Source organism: Dermacentor andersoni, chromosome 5, assembly GCF_023375885.2.
Source record: "Dermacentor andersoni chromosome 5, qqDerAnde1_hic_scaffold, whole genome shotgun sequence".
Taxonomy (NCBI): domain Eukaryota; kingdom Metazoa; phylum Arthropoda; class Arachnida; order Ixodida; family Ixodidae; genus Dermacentor; species Dermacentor andersoni.
In genome coordinates this window covers 143,373,123-143,388,835 of record NC_092818.1, presented here as the reverse complement: position 1 = coordinate 143,388,835, position 15,713 = coordinate 143,373,123, and the positions used below count along the sequence as shown (strand labels likewise).

Sequence of the window (15,713 nt, the reverse complement as noted above, 5' to 3'; positions counted from 1 at the left end):
CAATATACGCAGACGACATTTGCGTCTGGGCCTCTGCGATGACTCGCCCTCAGGTACGAGCCAGACGTCAGCGGGCGGCAACCATGATGGCGTCCTATCTCCGAGAACAAGGCCTCAGTGTGTCTCCTGAAAAGTGCGCATTGGTTGGCTTTACGCGAAAACAAATGTCATTGTATCCTGTTTCAATCAATGGTCAAGCTGTATCCTATGTTAAAACGCCTCGCTTTCTGGGTGTAATCATTGACCGCAACCTCTGGAGCCCTCACTGCGTCTATCTGAAGAAGAAGTTAGCTGCCGTTGTACAGGTCTTCAAGTTTCTCTGCGGGGAAAACTGGGGTCCATTCTATGATGCAGCTGTACAGGGTACTTTTTCTCGGACTCCTACGTTACAGTTTACCAGTGTTGTCAAATGCATGCAAGACGAATTTTCGCGCTTTGGAGAGCTTATAAGGTCAAGCCCTACGCACGTGTTTAGGCCTGCCTCGGTGCAGCTCAACAGCAGCAACAATTGCCATCGCGGGAGACCATATGATGCAGACACATGTAGCGGCCGACTCTCTCAGAGCGCCCATTCGCCATCCGTCAAGGATCTCCGATCATCATTTGGCCTCCGTACCAGCCGAGAGACCTCAAACGACCTTTTCAAGAGTGATTAACGCTCATCAAGAGTGCATACCGTCATCTTTTACACCGGCGGCGAAGCCTTCATCTCCACTGAGTGCCTGCGATAGCCTCAAGCGAATTTTACTATGCCTGGAACTACAAAAACGTCCAATCATCCATCGCCGGCTCTGAAGCAACTTACGCTCCTATTACTGCACCAGACGTATCATGACCGCATACATATATATACCGACGGTTCGACCTACCAGCTCAACTGTCGCATTCATCGTTCCAGCTAAGCAGGCTACAGTTAGATTCAAATTGTCACACACGACTACATCTACGTCGGCAGAACTTGCAGCACTACAAGCAACTATGACGTATGTCACCGAAGAGCCAACAGAGAAATGGGTTGTATTTTGTGATTATAAGGCAGCTCTTGACAGTATCAAGTCTGAATTACACCGCAGAACTTACGAGCAGATGACATCTGACATCAGGGAAGTGCACCATCATGCTCTGGAAAGAGGGCACAACATCATATTTTAGTGGATTCCTGCTCACTGTGGAATCGTCGGCAACAACCTAGCTGACAAGGCTGCCCGATCTGCCCACGAAGATACCCAGACGCGTCCAACTCCTTTGGCGAGGTCGGACGCTGCCAGGGAACTTCACCTACTTGCACGCAAAAAGTTGCAAGATCTCTGGATTTCAAGTGCCTTCAATTGTCGATTACGTAGACTGGACCCCACGCTACGGCTACAACTGCCATCTAACCTTTCCGGCGACGAAACAACCTTGCTGTGCCGTTTGTGGCTGGGAGTGGCGTTCACAAACGCATTCTCCTATCATTTGGGAATGACCCAGAGCCCGATGTGCGACTCCTGTGGGTGCGAGGAAACCATCGAGCACCTTTTGTGTAGCTGCCCTCGCTACGATGTACAACGCCTCTATCTGCGGGCGACTTTGCACCGTATAGACTCAAGACCGTTCACTGAGTCAAAGATACTCGGACCGTGGCCACACCCGTCACTGGCACGAAAAGCGATTCGTGCACTAGTGCAATACTTGAAGTGCACCTGCTTAAAGGGAAGCTGAAACGGTTTTCAATTTCTATGAATTGCTGGGATTGGGAAGAACAGACCTAATAATTTACGGTTCTGAAATTTTTTTTTTCGTTTTGTTAATATAACGGGCGGAAATCGCTTTCTAAATCACCCGCGCGGACACGCCCCCATCGCTTCCCGGAGCGCCGGGTGAGGACGTTGGCAGAGGAGAGAACCGGCGAGAGTGACGTCATGGGCGGAGACCGACCCAACCGAGCTGCGGACCGGCGTGCTGACATGTGCTGGCATGCCTCTTTCCGTCCTGCGCTTAACTGAACGACGCTACGAGAGATCTGCCGCCGCCGCCGCCGCTCACGTTTGTTTTGCGATTTTCGTAAACTGTTCTTTCCTTCTGTGCTGCGTGAGTGCCTACAGCCAAGGGCGCCCAACATGCCCTCGTTCTGTGCAGCATTCGGCTGCGCGAACACAGGCGGGCGAGACGATGTGGTGTTTCACAAATTCCCGAAGGAAAAGAAGCTTGCAGCGCAGTGGGTACGTGCGGTGAGGAGAGATAAGTTCGTGCCGACGAAATCAACTGTGCTGTGCTCGGACCATTTCCGCGACAGTGACTATCATCGGAGCTTGACAACGATGCGGGCAATCGGTATTCCAATTAAATCGGCGCGACTGAAGCCCGAACAACTTCAAGTACACAGCTTGGCAGAATTCGACGGTTCTTCTTTCCCAACTTTTTCCATACTAGCCAGACAAACTGGCGGTATGCTGCATACCTCAACTGCCTGTAAAAAAAAATTGCTTTTGCATCACTCTTTTTCCATTGGCCATATCATTTTCACACCTGTATGTAAACTTCTTGCCTTGTCCAGCCGGTTCGACTCCTTTCTGGGCAAGTGCCACTTCCAGTACTGCCCTGCTGAGGCACACAGTCCTGAATTGTCTTGAACTTGTTACGCACTGCGTGCGCTTCTGTTTTTTCCTAATCTCTTGCACCTCCTGGCAGCACAAGCAGTTCTCTTCATCTTCCATCAATACGCAGCACATGCAGGTGCACCTAGTTTAATGAAAGCGTGATTAGGCCCACATTGATGCACTGGAGAAATACGAACATTTGCAGCCATTAACGTCTGGTAACACAGTTTTAGCGTAGCCGGATAGCCTTACGACAAATGCGAAAACGCGTTGTTGCTAGCGTTGCTATACTCCGTTTCATACATCAGGTGCAACGCTGTGGAGGCTTGAGATACTTCTTGCAGTGGCTGCGTTCGCACTTAGAAAAAGTTCGGTATTTCTTGACCCGATTTTTCAGAAAACTTTCCATATATAAGGTCAGTTCGGAATGAAAAAAAAAGAAGAATTTACCCATAGAAACCATCCGTGTACTTATACGGCTGCTAACACGTTCTTTTAAAAAAAAAATTCTTTTCGGTATTTTTTAATTGCAGCCCATCGCAGCAGCTTCACGTGCATGCTCGCGCGAGCAAACGCCGCTGGCACGCTGCGAAGCATAGACGGAAACGCGCGCAGTAATAAATTTTGGTGACCGAACTTCGAGCGTAGCTTCCACAGCGATGCACCTGAGGTATCAAATGGAGTGTAGGCTTGCCTAGTGACATTCGACGTACGGTTCAGTTATCGTGTTTACCACACGGCGGTGCTAAAACTGCCTAATATCTTTATGTCAACACTAGCATGGAGCACGCATACCGATTCTTGATCGAGCCACACTCGCAAAGTCGTCGAACCATAGTATGAATCATCATCATCATCATCATCAGCCTGGTTACGCCCACTGCAGGGCAAAGGCCTCTCCCATACTTCTCCAACAACCCCGGTCATGTACTAATTGCGGCCATGTCGTCCCTGCAAACTTCTTAATCTCATCCGCCCACCTAACTTTCTGCCGCCCCCTGCTACGCTTCCCTTCCCTTGGGATCCAGTCCGTAACCCTTAATGACCATCGGTTATCTTCCCTCCTCATTACATGTCCTGCCCATGCCCATTTCTTTTTCTTGATTTCAACTAAGATGTCATTAACTCGCGTTTGTTCCCTCACCCAATCTGCTCTTTTCTTATCCCTTAACGTTACACCTATCATTCTTCTTTCCATAGCTCGTTGCGTCGTCCTCAATTTGAGTAGAACCCTTTTCGTAAGCCTCCAGGTTTCTGCCCCGTAGGTGAGTACTGGTAAGACACAGCTATTATACACTTTTCTCTTGAGGGATAATGGCAACCTGCTGTTCATGATCTGAGAATGCCTGCCAAACGCACCCCAGCCCATTCTTATTCTTCTGGTTGTTTCCGTCTCATGATCCGGATCCGCCGTCACTACCTGCCCTAAGTAGATGTATTCCCTTACGACTTCCAGTGCCTCGCTGCCTATTGTAAATTGCTGTTCTCTTCCGAGACTGTTAAACATTACTTTAGTTTTCTGCAGATTAATTTTTAGACCCACTCTTCTGCTTTGCCTCTCCAGGTCAGTGAGCATGCATTGCAATTGGTCCCCTGAGTTACTAAGCAAGGCAATATCATCAGCGAATCGCAAGTTACTAAGGTATTCTCCATTAATTTTTATCCCCAATTCTTCCCAATCCAGGTCTCTGAATACCTCCTGTAAACACGCTGTGAATAGCATTGGAGAGATCGTATCTCCCTGCCTGACGCCTTTCTTTATTGGGATTTTGTTGCTTTCTTTATGGAGGACTACGGTGGCTGTGGAGCCGCTATAGATATTTTTCAGTATTTTTACATACGGCTCGTCTACACCCTGATTCCTTAATGCCTCCATGACTGCTGAGGTTTCGACAGAATCAAACGCTTTCTCATAATCAATGAAAGCTATATATAAGGGTTGGTTATATTCCGCACATTTCTCTATCACCTGATTGATAGTGTGAATATGATCTATTGTTGAGTAGCCTTTACGGAATCCTGCCTGGTCCTTTGCTTGACAGAAGTCTAAGGTGTTCCTGATTCTATTTGCGATTACCTTAGTAAATATTTTGTAGGCAACGGACAGTAAGCTGATCGGTCTATAATTTTTCAAGTCTTTGGCGTCCCCTTTCTTATGGATTAGGATTATGTTAGCGTTCTTCCAAGATTCCGGTACGCTCGACGTCATGAGGCATTGCGTATACAGGGTGGCCAGTTTCTCTAGAACAATCTGCCCACCATCCTTCAACAAATCTGCTGTTACCTGATCCTCCCCAGCTGCCTTCCCCCTTTGCATTTCTCCCAAGGCTTTCTTTACTTCTTCCGGCGTTACCTTTGGGACTTCGAATTCCTCTAGACTATTTTCTCTTCCATTATCGTCGTGGGTGCCACTGGTACTGTATAAATTTCTATAGAACTCCTCAGCCACTTGAACTATCTCATCCATATTAGTAATGATATTGCCGGCTTTGTCTCTTAACGCATACATCTGATTCCTGCCAATTCCTAGTTTCTTCTTCACTGTTTTTAGGCTTCCGCCGTTCCTGAGAGCATGTTCAATTCTATCCATATTATACTTCCTTATGTCAGCTGTCTTACGCTTGTTGATTAACTTCGAAAGTTCTGCCAGTTCTATTCTAGCTGTAGGGTTAGAGGCTTTCATACATTGGCGTTTCTTGATCAGATCTTTCGTCGTCTGCGATAGTTTACTGGTATCCTGCCTAATCGAGTTACCACCGACTTCCATTGCACACTTCTTAATGATGCCCACAAGGTTGTCGTTCATTGCTTCAACACTAAGGTCCTCTTCCTGAGTTAAAGCCGAATACCTGTTCTGTAGCTTGATCTGGAATTCCTCTATTTTCCCTCTTACCGCTAACTCATTGATCGGCTTCTTATGTACCAGTTTCTTCCGTTCCCTCCTCAGGTCTAGGCTAATTCGAGTTCTTACCATCCTGTGGTCACTGCAGCGCACCTTGCCGAGCACGTCCACATCTTGTATGATGCCAGGGTTAGCGCAGAGTATGAAGTCTATTTCATTTCTAGTCTCGCCGTTCGGGCTCCTCCACGTCCACTTTCGGCTATCCCGCTTGCGGAAGAAAGTATTCATTATCCTCATATTATTCTGTTCCGCAAACTCGACTAATAACTCCCCCCTGCTATTCCTAGTGCCTATGCCATATTCCCCCACTGCCTTGTCTCCAGCCTGCTTCTTGCCTACCTTGGCATTAAAGTCGCCCATTAGTATAGTGTATTCGGTTTTCACTCTACCCATCGCCGATTCCACGTCTTCATAGAAGCATTCGACTTCCTGGTCATCATGACTGCATGTAGGGGCGTAGACCTGTACAATCTTCATTTTGTACCTCTTATTAAGTTTAACAACAAGACCTGCCACCCTCTCGTTAATGCTATAGAATTCGTGTATGTTACCAGCTATATTCTTATTAATCAGGAATCCGACTCCTAGTTCTCTTCTTTCCTCTAGGCCGCGGTAGCACAGGACGTGCCCGCTTTTTAGCACTGTATATGCTTCTTTTGGCCTCCTAACTTCACTGAGCCCTATTATATCCCATTTACTGCCCTCTAATTCCTCCAATAGCACTGCTAGACTCGCCTCACTAGATAACGTTCTAGCGTTAAACGTTGCCAGGTTCATATTCCAATGGCGGCCTGTCCGGAATCACTGGCTCCGGACAGGCCGCCATTGGATAGTATGAATATTGCACATATAATACCTCTGGTCATCTCTGGATGTGTATGATAAGCAACTTCCATGACTGTACCTCACAGCGCTGCATGTGCGCGCTTTGAAACGCGGCACTCATGTTCGCGATCGTGTATCAACGCTGAAAAAACCACGGGACTTTAGACAAGCAGCGGCAAGGTGCTTGACATCGCGGAATTGCACCCGTGTGAATCTAATGAGAAGTTAGAGCTTCGGCATTCTTCCAGCAGCATGTTCCCAGTGACACTTTAGCGCATTTTTTCTCCCGTCACTGCGACGTGCAGCTACATGAAAAAAAAAAAAAAAAAAAAAAAACATGCGTACCAGCTAAGATTTCCAGCGCGCGAGAAGGTGCACACATCGCTCTCGCTGTTGGCACACTCAATATCGTCGTTGACTCTGTTGCCGCCATCGTTTTCCGTATCGGCTGTGGGTTCAAACATGTACGGGGACAATACAAGCTGTCGGAGACAGCGAGAACGTTCCATCTTGCAACTCAGCTATGAAGCCAGAACAGCAGAACCGCGTGCTACGCTCTGAAACGGAGACATGCGGCGGCGCCGACCGGCGACTACCGCCAACGACGTCACAGCGGCCCCGACCAATCACGGGCAACAGCGGCGTTCGCGCGATGCCCTGAGGTGCTGGTGCGCGTTTTCTTGGAAAAACAGCCGCTTGCGTTTGTTTCCGCCCTTTTTGAACCAGATATTCGTGTTCAGGGGACTCAAAACTGTAGAATGCCGCAGAGAACTCATTTTTTTCGAAAAGTGTTTCAGCTTCCCTTTAAGAGACCGTTTATAGTGTCTCTCCCAGACGCATTCAGAGCTTACTCTCTCCCTTTCCCCTTTCTATTCCCCTTTCCCCCACTCCCAGTGCAGGGTAGCAAACCGGGTGCTCTTCTGGTTGGCCTCCCTGCCTTTCCTGCCCTTGCTTTCTCTCTCTTGTGGATGCGGTTCAATATGGCCGCTTGTCTCACTTTGCCTTAGTGGCAATAGATCACAGAGGCCATGATCTTTCAGGCAGCATCGGTGGCTGGGACCACTTCTTCTAAAGTGGAGCAGGTTGCTGTTGCTTTGGCTCTTTTGGACGACAACAGAACGCAAATATACACCGACTCTAGATCGGCAGTTAGGGCGTTCGCCTCGGGCTCCATCGCGAAAGAGGCACATAGTATTCTCAGGAACAGGGCAATAACTCCACATACGATTACTTGGTTTCCGGCACACTTTGTCCTAAATCTGGACACGCTCACCAATTACAATGACATTGCCCACTCCCAGGCGCGCATACTAACTGTCTGAGCGGGAGGAGAAGTCTTGTCACAGTCCAATGGCCAAGAGTTCCGGGACACTCTATTCACCTTTAATGAGTTCCCAAACCATCTCAATCTGGAGAGACAAATCTTTCCTCCACCACATAAAAAGCTCACAAGACCTTAAGCTACAACCTTTAGGATGCTTCAGACTAGCTGTTATCCTAGTCTGGAGTTCATGCACTGTTTATTCCCGGACGCTTTTGGTTCACAGTGTCCTAGCTGCGGGGGGATTTTCTGGCATTGTCCCTCGTTACGAGAGGATAAGGACATCACTGGACAGAAGTGGAACTCGGCCATCAAGAGCTCGGAATACCATCGTCAACTTTGGGCTGTTCAGAGAGCCTGCGATGCAGCGGTTAGGTTAGGCTTAAGTGCCCCCTCGTCGGAGCGGCCCGCGTTGTCGCCCTAAGGGGCGGCGCTTCTCAGGATCATTTTAATAAAGTTCTTTGTATCCGTATCTTTCTCTCTCTCTGCACCAACTACGTGAGAGGTACGAAACTATTAAGGGCGTGAAATATTTTAAATTGTTGGTGAGGGCTTCTGTAGTATGCACACACAGAGAAAGTAAACTGATGAAGGAACTAAAAGAGTGCAATGGTTCCAACTGATGCAACATGTATAAGTTGTTGATGTTCTTTCTTCTTTCTGGTGTTCCTATGCATTCTATTTCAATGTTCTCCTTGCGTTAAGTAAAATATTGCAATCTTTTACATTGAATTCTTGAGTTATATTGTAGCAACTTGGGTTACTAATGTATCTTAACCGTGCTTCACAAGCTGTATAACAAGATGAGTGGGAAGAGGCACTTAACAGCGGCTGCCCAAAGGGCCCGCGAACGGGGGGAGGACCACGGTCTTCCGGCCGCAACGTGGGAGCGGCCTGCAACTACGACTTAGTAGTTCCTTAGAACCTTAATAAAATTTCTTGGCTGACTGACCAGCTGTACAACCTACGGAGAAGCACTACATGTGCTGAGGTAAGACAGTGGCGGCGTCTGTTTGTTGACATCTGCAAAAATTTTAATTTGGAAGACTTATTTGGTCAAGATTTTCGTGCATAGGCATCATAATATGGTTGGGGAAACGCCATTTAGATTCATGTAATGCACATCAGACTTCCTCACCATTCTTCTCCTTCATATAGAATAGGGATTGAAGATTCAGTCCTTCATTCATTGTTTCAGTGACTCCCGAATATATACATTTGTTCCTTATCAGTGCGTGTATTCATTCACTGAATAATTCATTCATTCATTCATTCATTCATTCATTCATTCATTTCACTCATTATTTTGTTCCCCCAATGCTGCTACTGGAGCTGCTACTAAGTCGGACACAACCGTAGATAGCGACGTCGTTTATTCTGCAACCTTGCAAAGACTACTTTTTCGCAGCCCACGTCAAGGCCAGAAACGGCGCATACATGGTTGCACAGCCCGCAAGAAAAGGGCGAGCAAGTTACTCGGGCAGTATCTTGTTCCCTGCCTCGCCGTTCAGTACACAGAAGAGGCGTTGCTGAGACAACAACCGAGCTTCTTCGCTGTCCCGGAGCCGCAGTGGCTCCGGACAGTGTCGCGTGTCTCAGCAGCAGCGTCGCGACCCGGCGCGCAAGCCCCCTTCTTTCGAGCCACCTCATCCAACCGCCCGCCCACCCACCAACTTTGAAGCCAGCGTTGCTTGGGTGCCACAGAGCTTCCCACAGCGCAGCTATCGACCGCAACTCCGATCGCAGCGCCACCTGAAAAACATTCCGCTTCATCGAGTCAAGCCTGGCGGCAGTGTGCGTCCGGGGTGAGGAAAGCCAAGAGCGATAAACGACACCAAGGAGCGACGGTGTCTTCTTGCCAAGCGAACCGGGAAAAGAGAGAAAAAAGAAAGAAAGATAGGCGCTACACAAATGCACATCCGCTGAAAGCTATCTTAAGTAGTTCGCAGGGAAACGAATCTGTGAATGACCAAATTAAAATAATATATTGCTTCGCGATATTACTGTCCACTTCCTCAGGTAATTTTGTAACACCGCAACCTTCCGCTCTCGAATTATGAAATACAAGTGTGACTTGCTGACTAATAGTCGGGATAAACCGAGTTTGGTGAAAGCCATTGCAATTAAAATTAAATTCTGGGGTCTGTGCAAAAACCACGATTTGACTACGAGGCACGCCGTAGTGAGGAACTACGGTATAATTTTGATCACCTGGGTTTCTTTAACGTGTGCCCAATACGCGGTACATGGACGTTTTTGCATTTCACCCGCATCGAAATGCGGCCCCTGCAGCTGGGATTCGATCCTGAGCTCTCGGACTTAGTAGCGCAATGCCATAGCCACTACGTCGCCACGGTGGGTCGCAGCCATTGCAATAAGGAAACGTAAGAATTAGACAGTCACGTAAGTATCCTTACGTGATTTTATCTAAGTTATCACAATTAAAGACTTATTATGTATTACAACGTCTTTGTGTTCTTATTTCACCTTAATAACCCTAATTCACTTTGTTGTAATTTGTACCAACCTTAATCCACTCTACGCCAAGTCAATTAACCTTAATCCACTTTGCTCTAACTTGCAGCAATCCTAATCCACTTCTTTCCCTTCAATTTTATGCCACCTTAATCCGATTTAGTCCACCTTAATCCTCCTTAGTCCAGCTTAATCCACTTTAATCCACCTTAATTCCCTTTAGTCCACATCAAGTCACCTTACTCTGACTTACTATGCATTACTATTGACGTCATACAAGAGACTAATGACGTCATAGTCATTTTCGGTACCGCTCATGAGACAAATAGTGCTTTCGCATTAATAAAGTAAAACTTATGTTTTGCGGTCTGGCTTTTCTTATTGTGCTCATCCTGCCTGTTTGCAAGATCGTGGCTCGTTTGCACAGCGAAAAGTATTGGCACACAACCATCTCATTATTATTATTATTGCGATAGCAATTGTATGGACAGTTCAGGAACTCTGCCGTCGACGTCGGCGTCGCCGTTAGGGTCCGTATAAAGTCCAAGGGAAATAAAATGATCGCCGCGCGCCGTACGCTGTATGTGCGAGTGAAAGCTTGCGAGAGTGAGTCGGCGAACGCGGCTCCATCTCGCGTGTGCGAGCGAGGAAGGCGATCCGCAGGAAGCACGCTCTCTCCTGCCGCGCGCGAGGCACGGGGGTGAGGTGAAGGAGGGGGAGGGGCCGTTCTTCTCGGGCAGCTTCAATGTACGGTGCGGACGTGCGGGCGCCGTATCTTGAAAGCGATCTGCGACTTGGCCCAATTGCGCGGCCACCCTCGGCCTTATCTTCAAAGAGATCTGCGATCTTTGCAGAGTGCGCGTAGTGCCGGTAGCTTCGTATGCGCTGTGCTTTCGACGTTTTATTGGCGTTGAAGCGAGAGATGCACGACGGTCAATTCGATCGCTGCTGCTGATTCTTCACTCCAGCATTTTGACAGCGAGTTTCTGCGCTCATCGAGCGAGATGTGTTCATGTTAACCTGTGCGCGTGACACCGTACTTGTTAATTTAGTTAGTAAGCGAATGCTTACAAGTTTATGCATAGGCCGATAAAGCTACTATCCTTACTTCGTATAGCGATCTACTAATTTGCTATCGCAATCGGTGCTTCGCCTTCCAGGTGAAACTGCGACTTATTATTATTATTATTATTATTATTATTATTATTATTATTATTAAACAGGCCAACCTAGACGCAGTAAGGGTAAAAGCAGGCAAATTCAGGTTGGCCCTTGTGAACAAATATGCAGTCTTAGAACAGAGGGACGAAGATGACATGGAGGCAATGAATGAAACCGTAACTAGGCTGGCTTCAGAAGCAGCAATTATAGTGGGAGGTAAGGCACCAAGGCAACTAGTAGGTAAGCTCTCCCAAGTAACAAAGGACCTAATAAAGAAGAGACAAAGAATGAAAGTGTCCAACTCAAGAGATCAGATAGAATTCGTGGAACTCTCTAACCTAATCAACAAGCAGAAAATAAATTAAAGGATATTCAAAATTATAACGTGAGAAAGACTGAGGAAGCAGTAAAAAATGGACACAGCCTGAAAACAGTGAGAAGGAAACTAGGCATCGGACAAACGAAGATGTATGCACTGGAAGATAGGCAGGGTACTATCATCAGCAATCTCGAAGATATAGTAAAAGCAGCGGAAGAATTTTGTACTGATATGTACAGTACCCAAAGCAGCCACAATACCTCTATTCGAAGTAGTGATGAACAGGTTACAAAGGCTCCTTCTGTAACTAACGATGAAGTTAGAAGGGCCTTGCAAAACATAAAATGGGGAAGAAGGACAAGAGCAGATGGAAAAACAGTCGATTTAATCAAAGATTAAGGAGATATGCTTGAAAAGCTTGCGGCCCCTTATACGAAATGTCTTAAAATTTCAAGGGTTCCAGAGAAGTATAATAGTGCCAATATTATACTAATCCACAAAAAGGGAGGCATTAAAAATGGAAAAATTATAGGCCCATTACTCTACTTCCAATATTGTATAACATATTCACCAAGATAATTTCCAATAAAATAAGGGAAACAGTTGACTTCAGTCAACCAAGAGAACAGGCTGGCTTCAGGATGGGATACTCTACAATGGATCACATCCATGTAATCAATCAAGTGATCGAGAAATCTGCAGAGTACAATCAAGCTCTCTATATGGCTTTCATAGATTATGAAAATGCATTTGATTCAGTAGAGATACCAGCAGTCATGAGGCATTACGTAATCAAGGAGTACAGGACACTTACGCAAATATCTTGGATAGTACCTACAGAGATTCCAAAGCTACCTTAATTCTCCACAAGAAAAGTAGGAAGATACCCATAAAGAAAGGGATCAGGCAAAGAGACAAAATCTCTCCAATGCAATTCACTGCGTGCTTGGAAGAAGTATTCTAGCTATTAAACTGGGAAGGCTTAGGAGTAAGGATCAACGGTGAACATCTCAGGAACCTTCGATTTACAGATGACATTGTCCTGTTAAGCAACACTGGGGAAGAGTTGCAACAATGGATTGAGGACCTTAACAGAGAGAGTATAAGGGTGGAGTTGAAGATTAATATGCAAATGATAATGATCAATAGCCGGGCAAGGGAACTAGAGTTCAGGATCGCCAGTCAGCCTCTAGAGTATATGAAGGAGTACGTTTACCTATCAATTACAGGGGACCCCGATCATGAGAAGGAAATTCACAGAAGAATAAAAATGGACTGGAGCGCATTCGGCAGGCAGTGTCAGATCCTGACTGGAAGCTTACCATTGTCATTAAAATGAAAGGGGTACAATCAATGCATTCTACCGGTGTTGACATATGGGGCAGCAATTTGGAGACTGACAAAGGAGCTCGAAAACAAGTTAAGGACCGAGCAAAGAGCGATGGAACGAAGAATGTTAGGCGTGAGGTTAAAAGACAGGAAGAGGATGGTGTGTATCAGAGAGCAAACAGGGATAGCCGATATTCCAATTGACATTATGAGAATGAAATGGCGCTGGGCAGGTTACGTAATGCGTAGGTTAGATAACCGGTGAACCATTAGGGTTACAGAATGGGTGCCAAGAGAAGGGAAGTGCAGTGGAGGATGGCAGAAAACTAGGTGGGGTGATGAAATGAAGAAATTCGCAGGCGCTAGCTGGAATCGGTTGGCGCAGGACAGGGGTCATTTGAGATCACAGGGAGAGGCCTTCGTCCTGCAGTGGACATAAAATAGACTTATTATTATTATTATTATTATTATTATTATTATTATTATATTATTATTATTATTGTTGTTGTTGTTGTTATTGTAAACAGAGAAATAAACGCGAGCTTGCAAATGTCTTCTTAAAGGGAGACCACAGCGATCCGCCTTAAACGAAGAGATCAATAAAGAGGCAGAAAGCCGGGAGGTTAATCATAACATAAAATTTGGTTTTCTGCCCTACACTGGGGATGGGGGAAGGAGAGGTGGAAATAAGAGAGAGAGAGAGAGAGCGAGCGAGCACTAAAGGACGATCACAGCCGGTCACGATCACTAGATCAACACAGGATCCCATGCTGTATTAATGACCCAGTATTCGCAATTTCGAGAGTCAAAAAGAGTTGGTTGTGGTTCCCCTGAGAGATGTGATGTACAAATTGAGAAACTCTGGGCTTCGGTTTACTCAGTGTTGCACGGGAAGCACCGTTTTGGTATCGCAATTTGGGAAGGGACGCTTGCGAATGTATGTGCTATAGCTTTCCCGTCACTGCTAAGCGGACCACGTTGCTATACGCGGTTGAAATACTGCATTTGCAACATGGTGCCCCGAAGTGCCTAATTTAAATGGCCAATGAAGATAAATTTGTTATTCATCATATTAAACATAGCATAGATTTGCTAACTTCTTTTTCGTGGCTTCAAAGTACCTTGTTGATTCTTGTACCGACATGTCTGGTGCTGATATGCTATCGCACATTCATTGTATGATAGAGATAGAGAGATAGATAGATAGAGAGAGAGAGAGAGAGAGAGAGAGAGAGAGAGAGAGAGAGAGAGAGAGAGAGAGAGAGAGAGAGAGAGAGAGAGAGAGAGAGAGAGAGGAACTTTTACTGTTTAAAAGGATTTTCGTGGAATGGTTGCAGCCACTTTTGTTCACGCAGGGCCTCATTGGCCTCAGCCCACCGCTTGACCTGTTCCTTGTATGGGAAGTGTTTTGCGGTTACCGCGTATATTCTGCCGTTTGGTGGTTTTCAGAACATTACAACACCATTTGTGTCGGATGCAAGAAATAACTGTGCATGGTGAGGGGTAAATAACCAACAATATTACAAATATTACGATAAATATAAACAGTTACAACAAATATTACAACAAACATCGATGTTAAGCGACGCACGTGCTCAAAGATGTCGCGATTTATTTATGCGCAATAAATTTAACAACGGCAGGTATTATAAGTGCGAAACACTTTACTGTTCTTGAATGAGAAAACGTAGCCAAGATAGCGCACAATGTAGTTGAACATCAAAAAATAATAAAAGAAGCTCGAATGTACTTTTTGATCGAATTCACGCCGAATCCTAGACTCTAAGAAAAGTTTAAACCTTTTGGGGTGTATATTTGCAAGACAACGATAATCGTCATCTGCCTTGCTTGCGTTTTCTCTCTTGAAAACTCGGCGCTCGCTACTTTCCTGTCAAGAAGGCTGTGTCAAGCTGATAACGCGCATGCCGTTCGTGCCTAGGAAGTACCGGGCTCGCAGCGCCAAAGAAAGGAAATGCGGGTAAGACAGATGACGATTATCGTTGTGTGGCAAAATACAACCCAAAGGGTGTAAATTTTTTTTAGAGTGTAGAAATATCTGCGCTCATGCCCATATTTAGTGGTATAGCTGAACGGCAACGGTCGACAGGTTTTCCTCCGCTAGCCCGGGTCCGCACACTCGCGAACTTTGTCTCGCGTAAGGAACATTTACCGATTTGGCTGGCATTCGTGTGCCCGTCCCTCGTGACATAGCTATCGGAGTTATAACAAGATTGCGGCGGCGGCGACAAATCTTGGATTGCACTTACGTAAGATTTTGCGATATTGCGCGTGCGGTGACGCCGTGGATGAGTATGTCTAGCGCGTTACAGACACCGCAGCCGGTGTTGCTCCGAGACGCAGCCGGCGTTACTCGATGCTGAGTCATCGCTGGTGGGGCTTGCGCGTTTCTTTCGCGAGTGCGCAAACTTGTCCGCGTACTACCTCGACCAGTAGCCACGGGTCCGGCTCCATTTTAGCCCCGAAGACGACACGCGGCGGCATTTCTTTTTTTTTTTTTTTGCGAGCTGCAGAGCGATTTCGAGCGGCCGACGCAACGCAACGGGGCCCATGTCGGCGCTTCTGCATATATCGCCCGTGTCCCTGGAATTCTTCGGCGCAGGAAACTTCCTGCTCACGGCGCGGTTAGCGTGCATTTCTCTACTGCATCGAGGACTGCGCGTGACGTCACTCTCACCCTTGCGTGTCGTTCATCGTGTTGCAGCAGGTGAGTACTTTGCAGTACTAATTAAGGCAGCTCGCGTGGTTCTGTGGAGTAGCGTGACCTACAGGGGCCACCGAGCG

At 46.6% G+C, this 15,713-nt stretch overlaps 1 protein-coding gene and 1 long non-coding RNA gene across 3 annotated transcripts in view; one reads left to right on the top strand and one right to left on the bottom strand.

Moving 5' to 3' along the window:
• LOC126531328 (neuronal acetylcholine receptor subunit alpha-10-like) overlaps positions 1-15,713 on the bottom strand; it is a 354,454-nt gene that overhangs the window by 77,326 nt on the left and 261,415 nt on the right. The gene's annotated exons all lie outside the window — the stretch shown is intronic.
• The window catches only part of LOC129385091 (uncharacterized), a 73,456-nt gene continuing 72,693 nt past the window's right edge, over positions 14,951-15,713 (top strand). The window contains exon 1 of the long non-coding RNA XR_008612650.2: positions 14,951-15,636. This is a non-coding gene — a long non-coding RNA (uncharacterized lncRNA). The remainder of the gene's footprint in view (positions 15,637-15,713) is intronic.